At 42.8% G+C, this 25,175-nt stretch overlaps 1 long non-coding RNA gene and 7 other non-coding genes across 8 annotated transcripts; 7 read left to right on the top strand and 1 right to left on the bottom strand.

Annotated features, from left to right (window-relative positions):
- The first annotated feature begins 6,417 nt into the window (after window positions 1–6,417).
- On the top strand, window positions 6,418–6,489 carry trnaq-cug (transfer RNA glutamine (anticodon CUG)). Its single transcript has one exon. It is a non-coding gene; the product is annotated as a tRNA-Gln (tRNA).
- A 2,867-nt stretch (window positions 6,490–9,356) lies between these two features.
- Window positions 9,357–9,428, top strand: trnap-agg (transfer RNA proline (anticodon AGG)). The gene has a single exon. It is a non-coding gene; the product is annotated as a tRNA-Pro (tRNA).
- A 9,245-nt stretch (window positions 9,429–18,673) lies between these two features.
- trnap-agg (transfer RNA proline (anticodon AGG)) lies at window positions 18,674–18,745 on the top strand. Its single transcript has one exon. It is a non-coding gene; the product is annotated as a tRNA-Pro (tRNA).
- An 88-nt stretch (window positions 18,746–18,833) lies between these two features.
- On the top strand, window positions 18,834–18,907 carry trnai-aau (transfer RNA isoleucine (anticodon AAU)). Its single transcript has one exon. It is a non-coding gene; the product is annotated as a tRNA-Ile (tRNA).
- Window positions 18,908–19,149: 242 nt separating this feature from the next.
- Window positions 19,150–19,221, top strand: trnaq-uug (transfer RNA glutamine (anticodon UUG)). Its single transcript has one exon. It is a non-coding gene; the product is annotated as a tRNA-Gln (tRNA).
- A 3,144-nt stretch (window positions 19,222–22,365) lies between these two features.
- Window positions 22,366–23,598, bottom strand: LOC143741454 (uncharacterized). The gene is made up of 2 exons (XR_013205045.1): window positions 23,063–23,598; window positions 22,366–22,669 (listed from the first exon to the last, which is right to left on the bottom strand). It is a non-coding gene; the product is annotated as an uncharacterized LOC143741454 (long non-coding RNA).
- A 950-nt stretch (window positions 23,599–24,548) lies between these two features.
- On the top strand, window positions 24,549–24,620 carry trnap-agg (transfer RNA proline (anticodon AGG)). The gene has a single exon. It is a non-coding gene; the product is annotated as a tRNA-Pro (tRNA).
- A 255-nt stretch (window positions 24,621–24,875) lies between these two features.
- Window positions 24,876–24,948, top strand: trnaf-gaa (transfer RNA phenylalanine (anticodon GAA)). Its single transcript has one exon. It is a non-coding gene; the product is annotated as a tRNA-Phe (tRNA).
- The last annotated feature ends 227 nt before the right edge of the window (window positions 24,949–25,175 follow it).

Below are 25,175 nucleotides of genomic sequence, written 5' to 3' on the forward strand. Positions count from 1 at the left end.
CACCAGTGTACATCAGCCTGCACGTCCACCTGCAGCCTCCAGTACCTCTGCACGTCCACCTGCAACCTCTAGTGCCTCTGCACGTCCACCTACAGCCATCCAAACTGGTTTACAGCTGACCGCCACTGTGAAAGCACTGTTGGCGCGTGGCAAACATTTGTCACCTTCACAGCTGGCAAAAAAACTAATGTCACCAGTTAAACCCTGTGAGTAGGAGTGTAAATATAGAATTTTCCCTACAGCAGTTCTACATGTATTCATTTATCGTCATGGCAAACTTGTCCACTTGTTGTTTCCAGATCCATTACTGCAGTCCACTTTACCTCCTCCGGCAGCAGAACCCCCAGCCAAACATTTGGTCCGAAAGCAGCTTTTCGCTACTGGTAAGTAAGCAACATCTTACATATGTTTGTCTCCATGTATTGATCACAGTAATAGTTTTAACATTTCTGCTCCAGGCACTTCCATTCCCACTGCTGAAGATGATGATGAGGAGCTGGTATTTGCTGCATCACAATGTGAAGCACAGCTAAATACAGGTGTGGCATATGACACAAATGCAAATATTATAAGAATGTTTTGTGGAAACCCACTGAGAATCATTATTTTTGAAAATAAATAAACATTTTTAAATATTTTTTGTATACAATACAGAATTATGTGACATCATGCCTCAAGCGGGAGGCATTCTTTGAGTGCACTTCTTCCAAACCTTAAGGATGTCCAAAGGTGTCAGTGTATTTATTTGCGTTTCCGAACTTACCTGTTGCTGAACAATCACTGGATAACTTTTTCACACCGCTTGCTCTTCTCACTCGCTCAACCTGAGCAGACAGGATGGTGGAGATTCATTGTTCTAATAATTAGAGGAACAGTTTTTCCTTATTGTGTCTGTGTGCATGCTTCATGTCTGTGGGCATCATACTTTTTTTTACTGAATTCATCACGACTCATTTTCCTTCTTTCATTCCATCTAATCCTCATTATCAAAGAGCTATATTGATCCCATATTCCTTACATCAATAAAGTGTACACTGTGTTCTTTGCTTCTTGACACTAATACCATTTTCTTCACTGTTATTCCTAAATATAATCATAATTATTATTAATACTTCGCCGGCTGTTTGTGGACTGCATTTATGGCATATTACTATCAAATAACAGTCATCCTTATATTGTTTATGTTACTGTTCACTCAGAGGCCTGTGCCGGTCCGTCTCCATCAGCGGAAACAGCACAGACACCAGCTCTTCCTCATCATCAGCCACCAGCTGAGCTTCCTAGTCACTGGAAAGATCATCTTCCACCTTTCCAGCATGAGTGGATCCGGAACACACTGTTTAAGGCCAACATGCGAACCGGAAAGCCAGAAATAGTGTCCCAGCTGAAGCTTTGGTGGTATCCTCCTCAGCCCCCTTTAATAAACACCCAGCCACCCGCCTCACCTGACCTCTTCTTCTGTCGGCCCATTTTCTTATGGATGCCGCTAAAGATGTGGTTGTTTCCTCTTGTCTGCGTTCGCCCAGACTGTGGTAAGCACAGACTTACAGCGGCAGGACTTTACCGTACCGTGCACAAGGTCTTGGACATTGATGGGTGGTATGACCTTGCCACTGAGTATCTGGAGTGCAAACGCTGCAAAAAGAAGTATCCAGCTTGGAACGAGGACATCTTAGGACAGCTGGATATGGGCCACCGCAGTCAGTTTCCAGCTTTGCTGACATACAGGTAATTCATAATGACAATCATTCATTATTAGGCGCTTTTATTTGTGTTATTTTTTTCCAACCAAAGCATTTGCATGATTATACTGTTGTTTCTTTAGATACTCATGTGACAACCGGGTGGTGAGGATGATGAGGGAGAGGACACTGGGCAACAGTGTGACTCAGCTCTACAAGAAGCTGATGGAACAACACAGTGAGGCATGGACACAGCGTGTCCTGCAGTACCTGACTGCCTGTGAACCATTCACAAGGTCCTCCCTTGTGCAGCCTCCTGTGTTTGCTGAGCCGCCCCTTTTACCTGCCCTTCCTAAACCTAAGTGGCTGTTAGCTGTGTACGCCAGGGAGGTTCTGGGGCACCTGGACGAGGTCAAGGCCAAAATAACATCTGTATTTGGCTGTGTTCTCAAGATGGACTCCACAAAAAAGGTATCACAGCCCTGTTTATATCCAGAAATTGTCCAGATATGGATATGTGTGTGTGTACATAATGAACAGTTATGAGTTTTTATTTTGTTTTGTTTTTTTAAATCTTTTTTTTCTTCAATAGGTCACAAAAAAACTTGCCGGTGCTGCTTCAGGAACAGCTGCCTGGTGCACAAATGTTTGTAACGAACACGGCCAAGTCCTTGTCTCTGTCCTAACAGCCGCCGAGGGACATGCACTGGACCCCATGGCAGCTGGCCTAATGAAACGCTACCGAGAGGCAGGAGAGGCATCCCCAAAGGTGATGTACGTGGACAGAGATTGCTGCAGTCAGCACGGCCAGTCTCAGGTGAAGGCCATGTTTTCGGAGTGGGATGAGCTTGAAGTGCGCCTGGACATCTGGCATTTCATGCGGCGATTTGCTGCAGGTGTCACGACAGAGGCTCATCCGCTCTATGGGATCTTCATGGCACGTCTATCCATGTCCATATTCCAGTGGGATTCAGAGGATGTGGCTGCTCTTCGCCGTGCAAAGGAGGGTGAGCTGGCAGCAAAGAAGACTGGCTACATCTCAGAAAAGGCGGTCAGTGCTCACATTAACCGGAGGGAGTTGGCACTGCACTGCCGGAGGAGGACCAGGGGGGAGGAGGAGACCACCATATTGATTGGGTCACTGATTGATCAGTTTGACAGTGCGGACGGGAAGGATACTCTGGGAGTTCCACTTCTGAACCATGAACGGATCCAGCAGATATGGAAAGAACAGCGGAAGCATGTACAGTGTATCCAAGACCCAGAGCACTTTCCGCTCTACATAAAGAAGGGGACACTGAAGAAAGGCGGTGTGGAGCTGTGCTGCTACAGGTGTGCTCGAGGCTCTACCTCCTTGGAGTCATTCCACCTCCACCTGAACCGTTTTATTCCAGGTATTACATACATATGGATTAGTAATTTTTCTGTAAAAAAATATAAGCACTGTAACTGCTTCCATTACGTTAAATTAATGTCACATTAATAAATGTCACACTTTTACAGTTCTTTTCTGATGTCATAAAAGCATTGACAAAGCTGTCTTGCCTCACAAATCACTAATAACTCTGGTTATAATGACAATCATTTTTTTATGTAATTACATAACTCTATTACATGTAACCAGCTACTTCATAGCACCTCATGTGTAGTAAATATATTGTACATATGTGACATATAAAACCCTTTTTTTTTTTTTTTTTTTTACTTTTAGGAACCAGTGCCAGTGATGCGCATTTTCAAGCCTATCTCCTTGAGGGCTTGATGTGTTGGAATGATGACCGGATGGAAGATGCCATAAAAGGAGCGTCCTCCATCCGGTCATATGGCAGTGCCATGAGAGAGGTTGTGGACCAGCTTAGCCAGACAGTCTTTGGGAAGCCCTGGGATGAGCGCTATCGCCCTCCTGGAGCATATACAGGCAATACATTCATTAATTTGTTATTTTGTAATACTCTACTAAGTATCAATTTAGCCTTAAATGTACTAGACAAAATATTAAGACATTTTTTTCCCCTTTTATTCTCGTAGGTGAATTGCTAAGAATAGAGTACCTTTACAGCCAAATTGGCAAAACACTGACTCCAGTGCTCCAGAACCCAGAGGATGAAGACAGGCTGGTGGAGGAAATTGATGACCAAGACCTGCAAGATGAGGGGTTTGAGGAAGAGATCACGGAGGACATCACAGTTCCAGTGCTGTACGAGAATGACCCCTGCCATGATCTCGCAAACAGCCCCTCATCTTTGCCTCAGCCTCAGTCCCCAGCATCACCGGCTGATGTATCAATGGCTGACGTGTCACTGGCTGAGCCATCCACATCAACTAGAGAAGGACACCAACTTGCCCCTGCCCCTTCAGTGTTGTCACAGCCATCTGACACTGGAAGCAGTTTCTCCGACGAGGCTCAGGTAAAACACTTTAAGGGCTTTATTTAATTTCAATCTCGTTTTATTCCACATATATTAACATTAATCTGAATTTACTAGGGAGCAGTAATTGGGCCCGATGGCATTGCTGGGTGGGACAAGGTCCAGGATATGGCTGGTTACCTGGTTGGTCTTCGTGTGGCTCCTTACCTCACTGACCTGCAGGTGACAGAGGCCATTCAGCTGTGGACAGCTCTCCATGACATAGACAAACAGCGGGTCAACTATCAGCCTCGACATCAGCCTCAGCTGACACATGGACGCTTTAAGGCACCAAAGCGGTCCGGAGTCACACCGGGTGTGGAGAGTGTAAAACGGTGTCTGATTGGACATCCCGGGGGACCAGCACAGTGGCCCAGCACCAGCCGCTTGGTTGAGGCCATTTGTACAAAGCTGTGTGCTTTACACAAGTCGCCGACCAAGAAGGCTGGAGTTTGCCGCCCCAGGTGGTCTAAAATCCTCTCGGATTACCACCACATCCGAGAGCTGGTGCTTAACAATCGCAGGCTGATGGATGAAACAATGATCCAGCTGTTTGAGCTAAACCAGAAGACACTCATTCAGTGGTAAGCAAGGCACATTATTTTCTTCAAATTAACTGAATACTTTTTTAAACATATAATACATGTAATTTATTTTCAGGTTTCAACGGCAATAGAAAAAACAGGAAATGTGTGTCCTCGCTCAGGGACTGACTCCACCTGACCCAATTGCTGTGGCTGATACGCAGCTTCCTCCACCGAGGGAAAAATTGGATGAAGCGGCATCGACCTCACGCCCAAAACATACATTTACCCTTCCGCCAAATCGAGAAGGACAGGCTCCTCTTCTGCGACCAGGTCGACGGCCTGCTGCTGCCACCACCATGGTGTGCCCCATTGCACCTGCCCCCACAGCATCAGGAGTTGTGCAGCCCATTTCAGCACCTGGGTCATTGTCACTAGTCCTTAACCCAGACATGACCGTGTCAATGGTGATTCCACCTTCTGGTGCTTCAACATCCGGTGCAGGCCCAGCTCCACCTGCTCCTGTGTCTGCTGCTCCTGTTTCCCGTTACACCCAGAGGAACAGGCGCCGGCGGGCCCAGGAGACGGAAAGCGGAGTCCATAAGAGGAAGTATGTGCGAGGGGTAACCTTTAACATGTGCAGCAAATGTGGGCAGCCCAAAACCAAAGAGTTTTATATATGTGAGATGTATATATGTGTGTTTGTGTCTGTGTACTCATTTCATTATTTGTGTGTATTCATTTTAATATTTGTTTTTTTACATTTAAAGTGTCAATTAAATATTTGTGTATTCATTTTAATAAAACATTTTAAGTGTCATTGAAATATTTGTGTGTATTCATTTTAATAAAACATTTAAAGTGTCTTAAAGTAATCTAATAAATCATATCAATCAAATCATATCCCTCACAAAAAACACACATATTTGAAGAAACATTTTTATTCATTTTATTCAATCATAAACAACATGTAATATGCATTTTTTTTAAATAATATACACAAAAAAAACATTTAATAAAACATTTGAAGTGTCTTAAAACAAATCTGATAAATCATGTCAATCAAATCATATCCCTCCATTTTTATTCATTTTATTAAATAATCAACAACATGTAATGTGCAATATTTAAAAATAATAATAATACACACAAAAAAATATAAATCAATATAATGATGTCATAGATAAATGAAGACGCAGGCGCAGTTGATCACACGCAGAACAGGGGTTCGAATCCAGCCCGCGGAGGGTGACTTGTTTCAAATGTGACTAAAACTCCTTCATAACGCACAGGAATATAGCCCTAATAATGTTGCAGGGGAAATTTGTGGGCAAATTCTCGTTTTTCGCGTCTTTTTGGCTTGTGTGGGGGGGCGCTCTCAAAGACAAAGACGATCCCTAGCACGTGTGCAGGTGCTGCAGCGTGATTTCCAATGACCACAAAAAAACAGGCGGCATTTCCTCTGTGCTGGCAACTTTGCACTGGCTACCTTTTAATTGTAGATTTAATCAAAAAATTGCGCTTTGAATCCAGCAATCCGAGTTCAAATCTCGGTGAAACCTTTTTAGGTTCTTTGCGGAAGGGAGGGAAAAAACAGAGGTGATGCGCAACTGCTGACGTGGCGGTGAAATTGGCACTCTCAAACCGAGTCGGAATTGGGGAAACATGGGCTTAAAAAGCAAAGGCTTCATTTGCTCCTTGCTATCGTGCTTCTGGACTCAATGACTTAAATCCTTGCTATCGTGCTTCTGGACTCAATGACTTAAATCTCTGCTGCTCATGGGAAAAGTTGACACACGCCAAGGTTCCATGGTGTAATGGTTAGCACTCTGGGCTCTGAATCCAGCGATCCGAGTTCAAATTTCGGTGGGACCTGCTTTTGCCAGGAATGTGTGCAGTACCTCGTTCGAAAAAACTTTTTCGGCAGCACTGAGCCGCAAGAGCTCATCTAGGTAGTGCCCCTTGAAGTGGGGCGTAAAAAGGATGGACAGCACTGGAGAATGCAGGCATCGATCCCACTACCTCTCGCTTGCGCCTACTGCTTCCTACCGATTGAGCCAAAGTAAGCCCAAAGTAAGCCCACGTGAGCCAGTTGTGTTTCTCTGCTGTGGCTTACTTTTGACCAATCGCGTTCTCTCCTGTGGCTTACTTTTGACCAATCGTGTTTCTCTCCTGTGGCTTACTTTTGACCAATCGCCTTTCTCTCCTGTGGCTTACTTTTGACCAATCGCGTTTCTCTCCTGGCTCTGCTCCTGTGGCTTACTTTTGACCAATCGGCGACCGCTGTTATTATCGTCATCTTTGCAATCTTTGCAACAGGTAAGTCTATTCTTCACGACTCTATAATCGATCATTATTTATTCATAAACAGTGTTTGTTTTTAGACAATTAAACATGGCAATAAAGCCAGCTAGCGTGTAATAGCACACATTTTCTTCTGTACATGTGAACCTGCAACTTTACCATGATATACAGTTAAAAACATGTCACTACTGTCAAGATAATTAGCCGACCGCTAATTAAGCTATATCCTCCTTAAACCATTTTTTTGTTGTTGTTAATTTAGTATTTTTTGTGTCATTCATTACATTATTTTGAGCACAAGAAGATTTTTACTAAAACCTTTTAAAAAAAAAGTTTAATTCATATATGTTATACTATACTATGTTATACACCAGTATAAATATTTATGTTATCTTTTTAAATACTATGTTATACATATTTAAAAAGACATGAATAGGCAAAAACAAGTGTTTTTTGTTTCAACAAATGATTCTCAACTATGTTATAAAAGATATACCAAAACGATTTGATATACCATTTTAAGTTTTAGATCTGTTTGATGATCATATTATTATGAATTGTCATAAACGCCTTTATGTTATATTTGGTGTTTCTTAGTAATCTCTGCCACAAAAGCTAAACAAAACAAAACGATTTAAGCATGGCATGATACCAGCAAGATTGTACCAAGAAGTGTTATTTATTTTCTTATTAATAAGTTCATCACACTATTTACAATTTGTACACAAGGCAATTCAAAGTGATTCACAGTTGTATAAAAAACAATAATGCTTATGCTCATAATAATAATAATAATATTCATTAATTATTATAATATTATAATAATTAATTACATAAAAAGAAATGCTGTAGTAAAATACTTTCAGTTGGAATATGACAGCTATGTAACATTCTGTTTATGCCTGTGTCCTTTCAGATTATGTATGCATACCCGGTTTTACGAAGAACCTCTGAGGGTCGACTCCTTATGGGGCCAACTGAGGAGGCCAATAGGAGGAAGATCGTGTTGGCAGGGAGGGCCAGGTGTAAGGAGGAGGTCCTGGCTGAGGCCACTGCCTTTGTGAGGCAGAATGGAGGGAATCCTGGAGACCAGTTATTGGTTCTGGCTCACTGCAAGATCCAGTTTGGGAAACACCAGGGTCAGATTTTCCTGTGGCTGCTGGAGAACTCACTGGGGTATGCCTGCTATCTGGTCAGCAGCATTTTGGGGGAGGAGGAGAGGGACAACCCGCTGTCGGACAACAAACACCTGTTCCTCAGATACACCTCGCAGATCAGGGAGGTAGGCGAGGCTGTGGAGGTGTATCATATAAAACAGGCCATGCTGCAGGAGGCCCAGAGGACAGGAGACTCTGGATGTCTGATGGTGGAGTTTGGGGATTGTAAGGGTAGGTCAATGAAGGAGGTGTATGAGGACCCAAGCAAGGAGGCCCAGGCTCTCATCACCTACCTGAAGAAGGCAAAGGCCAGGCCTAACACCAATATGGCCCTTTTCAAAGCATACGTGCTGAAGAGGCAGGCTCCAGCCCACGTGCCCACCACCACTGTGCCCACTGCATCTGTCCTCACTGCTGCTGTGCCCACTGCCACTGTGTCTGTTCCTCCTCCACCTACTGCCACTAAGAACAGGCCACTGCTGGCGACCAATGTGAAGGCCCTGTTGGCGCGGGGGAAGCATTTATTTGCTTCACAGCTGGCACAAAAGATTTTGTCTCCAGCCAAACCCTGTAAGTGGGTAAGTTTTTTTCTTTTTTCTCCAGCCACTGCAGGCTCGAGAGGCCCTGCTCCTGCCCCGGCTCGTACTACTGCCCCTGCTCCTGCCCCTTATCCTGCTCCTCCAGCATTGTGGACCCCTGGCCAGGTGTACCAGTCGCCTGCAGAGCTTCCTGTCCACTGGAAAGATTAACTCCCATCTTTCCAGCAAGGCCTTCAACCCCTGTCCCTCTGCACCAGGACCATCCTCACTACAGCCACCCACAGGACTGCAGCGCCCTGCCCAGCCTCCTCTGCAGTCTCCTACTCTGCGCCCTGCCCAGCCTCCTCTGCAGTCTCCTCCTCTGCGCCCTGCCCAGCCTCCTCTGCAGTCTCCTCCTGTGCCCTGCCCAGCCTCCTCTGCAGTCTCCTCCTCTGCGCCCTGCTCAGCCTCCTCTGCAGTCTCCTCCACAGCCTTCTGTCCAGCCAAGTGCTGCCTCTGCTCCTGCAACATCAACTGGGTCCAGTGTTGCAGACCAGGCTCCTGTAAGTAAGCTTCTCATTATTCGTGTGCAGGTCCTGCAGCGTGATTTCCAATGACCACAAAAAAAGAGGCCGCATTTCCTCTGTGCTGGAAACTTTGCACCGGCTACCTTTTAATTTTAGATTTAATCAAAAAATTGCGCTTTAAGCCATGGAAGCTGAAATGTTTCCGGCCCGGCAGCAGCAAGGAGGATGTAGGTTTCGGCTCGTTGGTCTAGGGGTATGATTCTCGCTTAGGGTGCGAGAGGTCCCGGGTTCAAATCCCGGACGAGCCCATTATTAGGCTTTGCTTTTAATTTCTTCAGCCTGATTAGGGCAACCAGGATATTTATATCCCGGGTTTCGGCAGAGGAACCACGTCCGCCTCTTTTAGTCTACCTGATTCCACCTAGCCTCATCGCTATCTGCCTCTCAGACAGCCAGCTGTCAGGAAGTGTTAGTTCCATGGTGTAATGGTTAGCACTTTGGGCTTTGAATCCAGCGATCCAAGTTCCAATCACGGTAGAACCTTTTCAGGTTCTTTGCGGAAGGGTGGGAAAAAACAGAGGTGATGCGCAACTGCTGACGTGGCAGTGAAATTGGCACTCTCAAACAGAGTCGGAATTGGGAAAACATGGGCTTAAAGAGCAAAGGCTTCATTTGCTCCTTGCTATCGTGCTTTTGGACTCAATGACTTAAATCTCTTCTGCTCATGGGAAAAGTTGACACACGCCAAGGTTCCACGGTGTAATGGTTAGCACTCTGGGCTCTGAATTCAGCGATCCGAGTTCAAATCTTGGTGGGACCTGCTTTTGCCAGGAATGTGTGCAGTACCTCGTTCGAAAAAACTTTTTCGGCAGCACTGAGCCGCAAGAGCTCATCTAGGTAGTGCCCCTTGAAGGGGGGCGTAAAAAGGATGGACAGCACTGGAGAATGCAGGCATCGATCCCACTACCTCTCGCTTGCGCCTACTGCTTCCTACCGATTGAGCCAAAGTAAGCCCAAAGTAAGCCCACGTGAGCCAATCGTGTTTCTCTGCTGTGGCTTACTTTTGACCAATCGCGTTCTCTCCTGTGGCTTACTTTTGACCAATCGTGTTTCTCTCATGTGGCTTACTTTTGACCAATCGCCTTTCTCTCCTGTGGCTTACTTTTGACCAATCGCGTTTCTCTCCTGGCTCTGCTCCTGTGGCTTACTTTTGACCAATCGGCGACCGCTATTATTAGGCAAGGCAAGGCAAGTTTATTTATATAGCACATTTCCTACACAATGGTAATTCAAAGTGCTTTACATAGAAGAAATTAAAATAATCAAAAGAAATCAGAATAATTAAAACAGTTTGGAATAAAAGATAAAATACAGAAATAATCAAATGAAATCAGAATAATTAAAACATAAAATAAAATACAGTGCAAACAGTCGGACGAACAGTGGCACAGTGCTCATTCAGTAAATGCACAGTTAAACAGATGTGTTTTGAGTCTGGATTTGAATGTGACTACTGTAGGAGCACATCTGATCTCTTCTGGAAGCTGGTTCCAGCTGCGGCTGGCATAGTAGCTAAAAGCAGACTCGCCATGCTTAGAGTGAACCCTTGGTATTTCTAGCCGATGTGATCCTAATGATCTGAGTGATCTGTTGGGTTTATATTCACTGAGCATATCTGCAATGTATTGAGGTCCTAGGCCATTGAATGATTTATATACCAGTAATAATACTTTAAAATCAATCCTAAATGTAACTGGCAGCCAGTGTAAAGACCTGAGGACTGGTGTGATGTGTTCATATTTTCTGGTTCTGCTCAGAATCCTAGCAGCAGCGTTCTGTATGAGCTGCAACTGTCTTATGGTCTTTTTGGGAAGGCCAGTGAGAAGTCCATTACAATAATCCACCCTACTGGTGATGAAAGCATGCACAAGTTTTTCTAAGTCTTGACTGGAAACAAAGCATCTAATTCTTGCAATATTTTTCAGGTGATAATATGCTGATTTAGTTATTGCTTTGACATGACTACTGAAACTAAGGTCTGACTCTAGAGACACACCCAGATTCCTGACTAAATTTTTAGTTGTTTGACCCCTAGACTGAAGGTATGCGTTCACCTTGAGAACTTCATCTTTGTTTCCAAACGCAATGACTTCAGTTTTGTCTTTGTTTAACTGAAGAAAGTTTTGGCACATCCAATTGTTTACTTCATCAATGCATTGGCAAAGGGAGTCAATGGGGCTGTAATCGTTAGGCGATAGGGATAAGTAGAGCTGTGTGTCGTCTGCATAGCTATGGTAAGCCATTTGGTTCTTTCTCATTATTTGGCTCATTGGGAGCATGTACAGGTTGAATAGGAGTGGCGCAAGAATTGAGCCTTGAGGGACTCCACATGTCATGGATGTCCACTCAGACTTATGGTCTCCTATACTCACATAATAACCTCTGCCTCCTAAGTATGACCTGAACCATTTTAGGACTATCCCAGAAAGCCCGACCCAGTTTTCCAGCCTGTCAAGAAGTATTTTGTGATCGACAGTGTCAAATGCAGCACTGAGGTCGAGTAGTACCAGCACTGATAATTTGCCTGTATCAGTATTTAAGCGAATATCATTTATTATCTTTATGAGCGCGGCCTCTGTACTGTGGTGCGGTCGGAAACCAGATTGAAAATGGTCAAAAAATTGTATCCATTCGAGCTTAAGAATTTGTTCAGCTGATTGAAGACAACTTTTTCAATGATCTTGCCTATGAAAGGAAGATTTGATATCGGTCTATAGTTGTTTAATATGGTCTTATCCAGATTGCTCTTTTTCAGGAGGGGCTTGACGACAGCAGTTTTCAGGGAGGTCGGAAAACTCCCAGAGAGAAGTGAGGCATTTACCACTTCCAGGAGATCTGCTTCTAAGCTGTGTAACACATTTTTGAAAAAAGATGTGGGAAGTGCGTCAAGGGCGCAGGTTGATGTTTTTAGTTGCTGTACGGTTTCTTCCAAAATTTTGCCATCAATTTCTTCGAAATCAGACATAGTGGCTACTTTCTCGTGCTGTTGTCTGATCTGCCTGACCCCAGCGCAACTCAAGGATGAGCTGATCACCTTTCTGATATTATTGATTTTCTCAGAGAAGAAAGAAGTAAACTCACTGCACTTTCTCACTGAGAGCATTTCACTGGGAATCTGGCTTGGGGGGGTTGTCAGTCTCTCTACAGTAGCAAAAAGAGTGCGCGTGTTGTTTATATTGCTGTTTATAATATTCGAGAAAAAGTCTGTCTAGCTTTGCTTAGTTCCTTATTGAAAGCATGGATGCTGTCTTTGTAGATGTTATAATGGACTACAAGTTTTGTCTTCCGCCACATGCGCTCTGCTTTTCTGCATTGTCTTTTCATATTTTGCACTGCTGTTGAGTTTCTCCAAGGTGCTTTTTGTCTGCCACTCTTCTTCCTGACTTTCACAGGAGCAATATCATCAATTACACTCTTAACTTTTGAGTTAAAAGAATCAAGGAGAAAATCAACAGAGTCAGCAGATATGCTTGGTGTTAAAGATATAGCCTTCATAAATAGTACACTAGTGTTCTCATTTAAGCATCTCTTCTTGACAGACACAGATCTAGCTTCAATGGCAGGAGAGATCAATATATCAAAGAAAATACAAAAATGATCAGACAGTGCTACATCCTTAATAACAATTGATGAAATGTTTAGACCCTTACTGATAAGTAAATCTAGAGTGTGTCCACGATTATGTGTGGGTCCATGTACATGCTGAGTCAGATCAAAAGTTTTTAAAACAGTTTTGATTTATTTTGCCATATTGTTTTCTGCATTATCTATGTGAATATTAAAATCTCCAGCAATGGCAAAGCAGTCAAACTCTGAGGAAATTGTTGATAAAAGTTCTGTTAAGTTCTCAGCAAAAGCTGGAGAGTATTTTGGAGGCCTGTAAACAATGATAAGTAAAATGCGTGGAGCACCTTTTAACACAATACCCGGATACTCGAAAGACGGGTAATTCCCAAATGATATTTGCTTACATTGATAGACATCTTTATAAAGAGCAGCTAAACCTCCGCCTCTTCTGACAGCTCTGCAGACACTCATACAAGTAAAGTTAGGAGGGGCTGTTTCATTGAGGACTGCTGCACTGCAACTTTCTTCTAGCCAAGTTTCATTTAGCAACATAAAATCCAGGTTGTATGTGGTTATTAAGTCGTTGACTAAAATTGATTTATTTTTAAGTGAGCGGATGTTTGAAAGTGCTAACTTAACAGTCTTACTTTTTGTCCCTACAGCAATCTTGGTATGTCGTTTAATAGGCACCAGATTAGATGGGTTTGCTGTACGGCTTTTGAAGGCCTTAGACTTTCTATCATGTATTCGAACAGCAATAGAAAAAGATACAGGCACACTGGGTTCCCGCTTGTTCTGTAAACATTTGAGAAAGTTATTGTTATCATAGCGGGGACCCGACACATATCACTGAGAGCTGGTATCAGTTGTTTTTGGTTCACCTTCGAGCCGCTGGAGGAGGGTGTGGGCCCTGGCACTGTGGCAGAGGCCGAAGAGCTCTCACAGGAGGAGGGGGAGGAGGAGGAGGAGGGGGAGGGGGAGGGGGAGGGGGAGGGCGAGCTGGGCCCGCAGGCTTTGGTGGTTGTGGGGCCTGGCGTTTTTTGGTTGGTATCTGGGGGCTCGCAGCAAAAGAGTGGGATAGTCTAGTTCCAGCATGCACCAGTTGTTCCATTTTCTCTGAGAAGCACAGAAGTGGAGATGCTGGAGAGAGTGATAATGTTTCCGGTGAGAGGGATTTTTGCTCTGGTGTTATTGGAGGCTGTAATATGCTGTCCTGGTTTCCCTGGCTGTTTTCCAGAAAGTCGTCTATGGGTGCTGTATCTTGGAGCAGTGCTGGTATGTCACAGTCTGTCTGTGGTGAGCTCTGTGGGCAGGGCTCAGCTGAGATTGTGTCCGTGAGCAGAGGTTGTTGTGGCTGAGTGGTGTTATCACTGTCCTTGTGTGATGTGTCAACCGCATGTCCATTCAGGTGCTGAAGTGAAATCCTGTGGTCATTCATACTGTATCCAGGTGTGTGTGTGCCATTCAGGTTGAGTGGATTGGCACACATTGCAGAAGGATGACGGAGGGAGAAGTAGATATTGTCCTTTAGCACTCTTGAACCAAGTTTGTTTGGGTGGTGGCCATCCTGTTGAAACAGTTGCCTCTGACTCCAGAAAAGATTGAAGTTGTCAATAAAGTTCACTCCTTTTATATTGCAGGTTTTTTGCAGCCATGTATTAAGCCCAAGCAACCGTGAAAACCTGTTTGTTCCTCTTGCTGGGAGTGGTCCACTGATGAATGTTTGAACTTTCAGTCTTTTAAGTGTTTCAAAAAGTTCATTGAAATCCTTTTTAAGAAGTTCCGACTGCTCTTTATGAATATCATTCTTCCCCACATGAATGATGAGTCGATTTGCAGTCTTATGTTTCATCAGAATGTTCTGAAGTTCCCTGTTTACATCAGAAGTTGTTGCTTGTGGAAGGCAGCACTTTGTTGTATCCCTGCTATTAATGTTTCTGATTACGGAGTCGCCCACTATCAGAGTCCTGGGCTCGGCTGCACTGTGAGCTGAGTGCCGCTGTCTGCTCGACCTTGAGCCCCAGTTAGCATCAGTGTTAGCTACTGGCTGATTCTGTCTGTGTGCGATCACATTCATCAAATTTGGGGATTCCTCATTCATTAATACTTCAAATCTGTTCTCAAGATGTATAGGCGGTGGTAGGAGACCAGTGTTTGCAGTCCTTGTCAGAGCCGTATCTGGGGTAGAGGATGCTACTGCAGTAATATGTGATGCTCGTGACAATCTGATGTCTCGAGTGCCTTTGGGTCTCGCACCCTGTTTGTGCCATCGATTAGTAAAACGATCGGCTTGTTTCTCTACACTCAGTATGGCCTGTCGAGAAGCACTAGATTCATGGGACTCACCGGCTGTATGCTGAGGACGTCCATGACGAAGCTCTGTCGTGTGTTCCGTCTGGTTTGGTGGTCCCACAATTAACTTTGTTTCAAGAATTGCAATCCTTTGTAAAAGTCTGTGGCAGTTGGAGCAGCAAGTAGATTCCAGAGGAGGCATTTTCTTATCCTTATGAATGTAGGCAGTTGTGTTTTCTCTTCCCCGGAATGTAAGCTTTCAGTGGGAGGCTGGTCGAATAAAATAATTCTGCTTTTTTTTGTAGTAATCCAAGCGTTTGAGCACTGTGCTGATTTGCTGAAGTTAAAATTAGGTGATAAAAGGAGATAAATTATAGAAATATAAAAGCGATAGAGCAAAGCGCGGAGCAGTAAGCGAGAGCGTCCGAACAGTAGCTGAGCAGGAAGTAGTCGTCATCAGTAGTAATTATCGTCATCTTTGCAACAGGTAAGTCTATTCTTCACGACTGTATAATCGATCATTATTTATTCATAAACAGTGTTTGTTTTTAGACAATTAAACATGCCAATAAAGCTAGCTAGCGTGTAATAGCACACGTTTTCCTCTGTACATGTGAACCTGCAACTTTACCATGATATACAGTAAAAAACATGCCACTACTGTCAAGATAATTAGCCGACCGCTAATAAGCTATATCCTCCTTAAACCATTTTTTTTGTTGTTGTTAATTTAGTATTTTTTTGTGTCATTCATTACATTATTTTGAGCACAAGAAGATTTTTACTAAAACCTTTTAAAAAAAAAGTTTAATTCATATATGTTATACTATACTATGTTATACACCAGTATACATATTTATGTTATCTTTTTAAATACTATGTTATACATATTTAAAAAGACATGAATAGGCAAAAACAAGTGTTTTTTTGTTTCAACAAATGATTCTCAACTATGTTATAAAAGATATACCAAAACGATTTGATATACCATTTTAAGTTTTAGATCTGTTTGATGATCATATTATTATGAATTGTCATAAACGCCTTTATGTTATATTTGGTGTTTCTTAGTAATCTCTGCCACAAAAGCTAAACAAAACTAAACGATTTAAGCATGGCATGATACCAGCAAGATTGTACCAAGAAGTGTTATTTATTTTCTTATTAATAAGTTCATCACACTATTTACAATTTGTACACAAGGCAATTCAAAGTGATTCACAGTTGTATAAAAAACAATAATGCTTATGCTCATAATAATAATAATAATATTCATTAATTATTATAATATTATAATAATTAATTACATAAAAAAGAAATGCTGTAGTAAAATACTTTCAGTTGGAATATGACAGCTATGTAACGTTCTGTATATGCCTGTGTCCTTTCAGATTATGTATGCATACCCGGTTTTACGAAGAACCTCCGAGGGTCGACTCCTTATGTGGCCAACTGAGGAGGCCAATAGGAGGAAGATCGTGTTGGCAGGGAGGGCCAGGTGTAAGGAGGAGGTCCTGGCTGAGGCCACTGCCTTTGTGAGGCAGAATGGAGGGAATCCTGGAGACCAGTTCCTGGTTCTGGCTCACTGCAAGATCCAGTTTGGGAAACACCAGGGTCAGATTTTCCTGTGGCTGCTGGAGAACTCACTGGGGTATGCCTGCTATCTGGTCAGCAGCATTTTGGGGGAGGAGGAGAGGGACAACCCGTTGTCGGACAACAAACACCTGTTCCTCAGATACACCTCGCAGATCAGGGAGGTAGGCGAGGCTGTGGAGGTGTATCATATAAAACAGGCCATGCTGCAGGAGGCCCAGAGGACAGGAGACTCTGGATGTCTGATGGTGGAGTTTGGGGATTTTAAGGGTAGGTCAATGAAGGAGGTGTATGAGGACCCAAGCAAGGAGGCCCAGGCTCTCATCACCTACCTGAAGAAGGCAAAGGCCAGGCCTAACACCAATATGGCCCTTTTCAAAGCATACGTGCTGAAGAGGCAGGCTCCAGCCCCTTGCCCACCACCACTGTGCCCACTGCATCTGTCCTCACTGCTGCTGTGCCCACTGCCACTGTGTCTGTTCCTCCTCCACCTACTGCCACTAAGAACAGGCCACTGCTGGCGACCAATGTGAAGGCCCTGTTGGCGCGGGGGAAGCATTTATTTGCTTCACAGCTGGCACAAAAGATTTTGGCTCCAGCCAAACCCTGTAAGTGATTTGCAAGCTTTAAAATCATTACAGTATATATTATGCAGTATATATGTCTAACGAAAATACGTGTTCAACAGCTGCAGGACCACGTGTACATCCTGCGTCTGAGTCCGCAGCCCGGAGACAGCTCTTTACATGTGGTGAGTATCACTTAACGCATACAAGTGTGTTGGTGACATGTGCTTAGTGTTTTATGTTATTTTACAGACTCTGCTGCTACGGATTTTTTTGAGGAGGAAGATGACCTGGAGATGGCAACTGTAGCCTCGCAAGCTGAGGAACAACTTCCTCAAGGTATGTAAATCTTAAACAATATTTTACAAACAATTACAAATAAAACAAAACAGTATTTTTTAAATGACATATTATTTTATTTCACAACACAGAGGAATGGCACTTCTCAGGTGTCAATCTACATTCACTCTTTGAGTGAACATCCTCAAAGGAAAAAAGACAATTTAAAGGTGTATGTAAAAAGGTTTTATTTCATTTTTTATCGTAATCACTGACTAAAGCTCATTCTTGTCATCTCACACTCCCCTTGGAATAAGTGGCTGTTGTAGTGTTTGGTCTGCTTCGCTTCACACTTGGCTGATCCCATCTTTTTTTCTTCTTGTATTTCTTCTAATGGGACTTGGATGAAAAACAGGATGATTTTCACTGCTTCCTGCCATCTTTTCATCATCATGTCATCTCTCTACTAATCATACATGCTTTGCAGTAAACCTTGTAATCGCAGTAGCTGTCCAGCAGAGCTGAGAAAGTCATGCAGTGAAAGTCTAAAACAATAAGATAATTTTGTTGTGTTTTTTTACGCTCCAGCCACTGCAGGCTCGAGAGGCCCTGCTCCTGCCCCAGCTCGTGCTACTGCCCCTGCTCCTGCCCCTTATCCTGCTCCTCCAGCATTGTGGACCCCTGCCCAGGTGTCCCAGTCGCCTGCAGAGCTTCCTGTCCACTGGAAAGAGCAACTCCCATCTTTCCAGCAAGGCCTTCAACCCCTGTCCCTCTGCACCAGGACCATCCTCACTACAGCCACCCACAGGACTGCAGCGCCCTGCCCAGCCTCCTCTGCAGTCTCCTCCTCTGCGCCCTGCCTAGCCTCCTCTGCAGTCTCCTCCTCTGCGCCCTGCTCAGCCTCCTCTGCAGTCTCCTCCACAGCCTTCTGTCCAGCCAAGTGTTGCCTCTGCTCCTGCAACATCAACTGGGTCCAGTGTTGCAGACCAGGCTCCTGTAAGTAAGCTTCTCATTATTCGTGTGCAGGTGCTGCAGCGTGATTTCCAATGACCACAAAAAAAGAGGCCGCATTTCCTCTGTGCTGGAAACTTTGCACTGGCTACCTTTTAATTGTAGATTTAATCAAAAAATTGAGCTTTAAGCCATGCAAGCTGAAATGTTTGCGGCCCGGCAGCAGCAGGGGCGATGTATGTTTCGGCTCGTTGGTCTAGGGGTATGATTCTTGCTTAGGGTGCGAGGGGTCCCGGGTTCAAATCCCGGACGAGCCCATTATTAGGCTTTTCTTTTAATCTCTTCGGCCTGATTAGGGCAACCAGGATATTTCTGAGAAATTGGGGATAAAATGTGCCAGAGAGAGGCCGGTTAGCTCAGTTGGTTAGAGCGTGGTGCTAATAACGCCAAGGTCACGGGTTCGATCCCCGTACGGGCCACTCATTTTCACTCTGGGACCTTCGCTCTGCTCTTCTCGAAAATGATGGGCGGTCTCCCAGACATCCCTGCTGGCTAAACCATACAAGTACCTGGCCGAAATAGCTCAGTTGGGAGACCGTTTGACTGAAGATCTGAAGGTCCCTGGTTCAATCCTGGGTTTCGGCAGAGGAACCACGTCTACCTGATTCCACCTAGCCTCATCGCTATCTGCCTCTCAGACAGCCAGCTAACAGAGTGTGTTGGTTCCATGGTGTAATGGTTAGCACTCTGGGCTTTGAATCCAGCGATCCGAGTTCAAATCTCGGTGGAATCTTTTTAGGTTCTTTGCGGAAGGGAGGGAAAAAACAGAGGTGATGCGCAACGGCTGACATGGCAGTGAAATTGACACTCTCAAACCGAGTCGGAATTGGGGAAACATGGGCTTAAAAAGCAAAGGCTTCATTTGCTCCTTGCTATCTTGCTTCTGGACTCAATTGCTGCGTTCCAAACCGCATACTTCCCTACTATATAGTATGGGAAAAAGAGTAGGCGAGCAAAAAAAGTAAGTTCGAATCCTCACTATTCATAAAAGAGTAGGCGAGAATTACCTGGTTGACGTACTAATTATCGCGAGATTTGGACGATAGTGCGTTCCAATATGCCTACTTTCCTACTATATAGTAGGCGAAAACAGTACGTGAAAGAAGCAGTACGTTCGAAACATCAGTATTCCTAAAAGAGTAGGCGAGAAGTTCCCGGATGATCTCCTGCTTTCGCCCAGACATTTGAGTGCTTTTCAGCTTGTACTCATCTATCCCAGTAGGCCACGCGAGAGCATACGTCATTATCAAACATCACGGAGATCAGCGACGCCGGGGGTTTTCAAATGTGAGTAAACACGGTTCCTTATGTGTTAAACTACAATAGAGTAGACGTTTTAACTGTTGAAGGTGTAAAGTAGTTAGACAGTATAGTATAGTTGTGATTTTGCTGTAAAAACATGTTTTGTATAGCTAGCTAACAGGGGAGCTCTAAGCACATGTAACGTCTCTAAAGTGGATTTACATAACCATATACATCTTAAACACGCTTATTTAAAATGTCTATTTACATCTGAAAGGAAAATATTGTAAGTATTGACATATTGCAGATGAGCACATCACAACATGAAAAAGACATCTGAGTGATGTATGTGTGGCATTATCATAGGATAGGATAACGTTAATTCACTGTTGTCAACACTGTTGACATTAGACTAATGTGCTGTAAATAAGTTAAATAAACAAATCTATAAAGTAACTAAACATGTTTTTATTCAGACTGGTGTGAGCACTGAGGATGAGGAGCCCAGAGCTGAATCCTGGAAACGGTGCCATGGATGAGACTGTCATAAGATCTCTCCATCTGCCCTTATCGCCTCAGATTGTGATGCGCAGAGCAGCAACAAGCTCCGGCACGAAGGCACGGTCACCTCTGGTGAATTCATCAGAATAAAGCCGCAGAATGGGAACCGCTGTGTTGAGATGGCAGTAGGATGTGGGCTTCAGCGCCCAAATACATGCTTGTAGTTTGAATAAAGATTTGTTTCATGTGCATGCATTTGTTTATTGTGTGATGGTTACTTTTATTTGTTCTTTTACTCATTTACTCATGTTTCTTATTGTTGTCAGTATATAAAATATAATTATTTAATGTATGCATTAATTCATTGCTTGACTGACAATTGAGATGTTCACGTGTATTCATCCATAACTCATATGACAAAACAAATTACATTTTGCTTGTTTTATTAAATTATATCATTTTTAGTATATAAAAAAAGTAATATACTTAAGTATTGGTCAGCATTTAATATTATTTTGTTTAAGTTTTGGGGTGGGCTAACAATGCAATTCATTCTGAGGTAATATTAATTTTTTATGAGCGATACTTGCATTTTTCGAGCATAAAGTCAACAGTTTCTCCAAAGGAGATCTTCGAGCAGCGGCCCGTCTCCTTGTGCACTGCAGACAGTAAACGCAGAGGAAAACTGTTCTAGGTTGTGCTGTCGAGTTACTGATGTTATGAAGTGTTAGTGCACCTGTCGCTCATATAATTTAAACTTATAAACTTATTACATAAAGATCATGGAAAGATACTAGTTGTATCTAACAATGAACAATCATAATGACAAAACAGAAAACATAAAGATCATTGGTTTGTGTACATCATAATATGATATTTATACACAGGAAAAAAGAACAATAACAAGGCTAAATATCTTTAAATATAAATAGTTCTTCATAATACATTAAAAAATAGTTTTGTTGTTATTGTCTGAGGGATGAAACGAGAGGTAAATTCATCAAGAAAAGAGGAAAACTTGAAGGAGAAACTTTTTGGGTATAAAATAAAGAAATTAACAACATATTCAAGAGATGTTTACAGATAGATGAATTAAACGTGTCGTTCATCTTTTAAGTTGTTGCGCTTGTGATAACGTGTCGTAGGTCACATGATAGCATCAACATGGCGGATGATGTCCGGATCGCATTCATAGGCTGCGTCCGAAACCGCATACTTCCCTACTATGTAGTAGGGAAAAAGCAGTAGGCGAGCGAATAAGTATGTCCGAATCCTTAGTATCCATAAAAGAGTAGGCGAGAATTACCAGAGTGACATACTAATTATCGCGAGATTCGGGCTCACGTATACTTATAGTGCGTCCGAATATTCCTACTTTCCTACTATATAGTAGGCGAAAACAGTATTTGAAAGGAGTAGTATGTCCGAAACCTCAGTACTCATAAAAGAGTAGGCGAGAAGTTCCCGGATGGCTTACTGCTTCAGCCCAGATTCTGAAGCAACCATCGACGGATACTTTTCTATCCCAGGAGGCCACGGGAGAGGATACATCATTATCCAACATTACGATCAGCGACGCGGGTGTTTTCAAATGTGAGTAAACACGGTTCCTTGTGTTAAAACGTGTTGAAATACAGAAGACTAGAGTAAACTGTCGAATTGTTGAAGGTTTAAAGACGTTAGACAGTATAGTATAGTTGTGATTTTGCTGTAAAAACACGTTATTGTGTATTGCTATCAGGAGAGCTCCAGTAAGCACACATCTCCAAAGTAGATGTACATAAACCATATACCTCTTAAAGATGCTTATTTTAAATGTCTATTTACATCTGACAGGAAAATCTTCTATAAGTATTGCAGATGAGCACATCACAACATGAAATAGACATCTGATGTATGTGTGCTATTTTAGAATTTACTGTTGGGGCAACACTGTTTACATTAGATAAATGTGCTGTAAGTAAGGTAAATACACAAATCTATAAAGTAACTAAACATGTTATCTATTTTATTTGTCCATTAGTACTGTTGATAAATTTAGGAACATTTGGGGGAGAGGAGAGTGGCTCATGAAGCTGAATGCTGCATCAAAGGCTTTGAATGAGTATACTACAGAAATGAATAACAAAATCTATTTAAATCTTAAGTTGTAGTTTATTTTAATTATTGTAATTTCAAACACAGTTATTACAGCACTTTTCTCATTCGGATCTGAAATGTCTGCAGACTGGTGTGAGCACTGAGGATGGAGAGCCCGGAGCTGAATCCTGGAAATGGTGCCATGGATGAGACCCTCCATCACTCCACCGGCCCTTATCGCCTCAGAACAACCTCCGGCACGGAGGCACGGTCACCTGGTGGTCAGCTGATTCATCAGAATAAAGCCACAGAATGAGAACCGCTGTGTGGAGATGGCAGTAGGATGTGGGGTTCAGCGCCTGTAAATACATGCTTGTAGTTTGAATAAAGCTTTGTTTGTGTTGTTGACTTGTATATGGATTTGTTTATTCTGATGGTTACTTTTATTCATTATTTTACTTATCCATGTTTCTTATTGTTGTTGTCAGTAAATAAAATACAATTATTTAATATATTTATGCTTTAATTCATTGCTTGACTATAACTGTATTTACTGCATTTATCTAGTGTGTATTCATGCATATGTCATATGACAAAACAAATTACATTTTGCTTGTTTTTACTAAAATATACAATTTTCAGTAAAAACAAGTTTTGGTCAGCATTTATCATTATTATTGTGTAAGTTTTGGGGTGGGCTAGCGATGCAATTCATTCTGGGGTAATCTTGTTTTTTAAGGAGTGATACTTACATTTTTCTAGTATAAAAATCAACAGTCTTCTCCAAAGGTGAGATCTTCGAGCAGTCGTGTGCTGTGAGCAATGTGCAGACATTACAAACGCTGAGGAAAACTGTTCTAGGTATGGCTGTCGAGTTACTGATGTTATGAGGTGTTAGTGCACCTGTCGCTCATATCATTTTTTATTGCAGAACTTATAGTTACATACAAGATCAGGATGAACAATCATAATGACAGAAAACATAAATATGGGTTTGCATCCATCATAATATGATATTATATACACAGGAAAAAAAGAACAATGACAAGTTTAAATATCTTTGAATAATAGCGGTACAAACAAACTGATGTTGTTGTTGTTATTTATAATCCAGAGGGATGAAACATTCAACAAGAAAAAGAGGAAAACATAAAGGACAGCCCTTAGGGGCCCAAAAGGGCTTTTTGCTTGTGGGTGAACATTTTGGATTTAAAATAAAGAAATTAAAAACATATTCAAGAGATGACGATTTAGGTTTTTTGTAATGAAAAATTATATATTTAAGGTGTTATATATAAGTATTAATATATATATATATATATATATATATATATATATATATATATATATATATATATAGCATATTTAAACTGTGGGTCACATAAGAAGCGTTACAAATAAGAACTTAAATCGACCCTAAATGTATTGGTTATACTACAATCACAAAATAAGCAGGTTTAATCAATATCAAGATATTACAGAGATTAATTAAACGTGTCGTTCATATCTTTTAAGTTGTTGCACTTGTGATAACGCGTCGTAGGTCACATGATAACGTCAACATGGCAGATGTCCGGTTCGCATTCATACTAAACGAGATTTGGCTATAAAGTACCTACTCTTTTAGCGCTCGTTAAGTAAGTACTTATTGAAATTAAGTACCTACTCATTGAGTATGCGGTTTCGGACGCAGCCATACTCAACGAGATTTGGCTATAAAGTACCTACTCTTTTAGCGCTCGTTAAGTAAGTACTCATTGAAATTAAGTACCTACTCATTGAGTATGCGGTTTGGAACGCAGCCAATGACTTAAATCTCTGCTGCTCATGGGAAAAGTTGACACACGCCAAGGTTCCATGGTGTCATGGTTAGCACTCTGCGCTCTGAATCCAGCGATCCGAGTTCAAATCTCGGTGGGACCTGCTTTTGCCAGGAATACGTGCAGTACCTCGTTCGAAAAAACTTTTTCGGCAGCACTGAGCCGCAAGAGCTCATCTAGGTAGTGCCCCATTTGAGCTAATTCTGCTCGATGATGGAGAGGAGGTGTCCATCGCTCTAAAAATAAAAAAGACGAGACGCGATCCCTAGCACGTGTGCAGGTGCTGCAGCGTGATTTCCAATGACCACAAAAAAAGAGGCCGCATTTCCTCTGTGCTGGTAACTTTGCACTGGCTACCTTTTAATTGTAGATTTAATTAAAGTATTGCACTTTAAGCCATGCAAGCTGAAATGTTTTCGGCCCGTTGGTCTAGGGGTATGATTCTCGCTTAGGGTGGGAGAGGTCCCGGGTTCAAATCCCGGACGAGCCCATTATCAGCCTTTGCTTTTAATCTCTTCAGCCTGATTAGGGCAACCAGGATATTTCTGAGAAATTGGGGATAAAATGAGCCAGAGAGAGGCCGGTTAGCTCAGTTGGTTAGAGCGTGGTGCTAATAGCGCCAAGGTCAAGGGTTCAATCCCCGTGCGGGCAACTCATTTTCTCTCTGGGACCTTCACTCTGCTCTTCTCGAAAATGACTGGCGGTCTCCCAGACATGCCTGCTGGCTAAACCGCACAAGTACCTGGCCGAAATAGCTCAGTTGGGAGAGCGTTAGACTGAAGATCTAAAGGTCCCTGGTTCAATCTCGGGTTTCGGCAGAGGAACCACGTCTGCCTCTCTCAGTCGAGGTGGTCCATTGACCAATCGCCAGCTCCTATCTACCTGATTCCACCTAGCCTCATCGCTATCTGCCTCTCAGACAGCCAGCTAGCAGGGTGTGTTCGTTCCATGGTGTAATGGTTAGCACTCTGGGCTTTGAATCCAGCGATCCAAGTTCAAATCTCGGTGGGACCTGCATTTGCAGGAATGTGTGCAGTACCTCGTT

The sequence above is a fragment of the Siphateles boraxobius genome, unplaced genomic scaffold (genome assembly GCF_051911475.1).
Source record: "Siphateles boraxobius isolate OS27281-9 unplaced genomic scaffold, OSU_SipBor_1 19, whole genome shotgun sequence".
NCBI classification, from domain to species: Eukaryota; Metazoa; Chordata; class Actinopteri; order Cypriniformes; family Leuciscidae; genus Siphateles; species Siphateles boraxobius.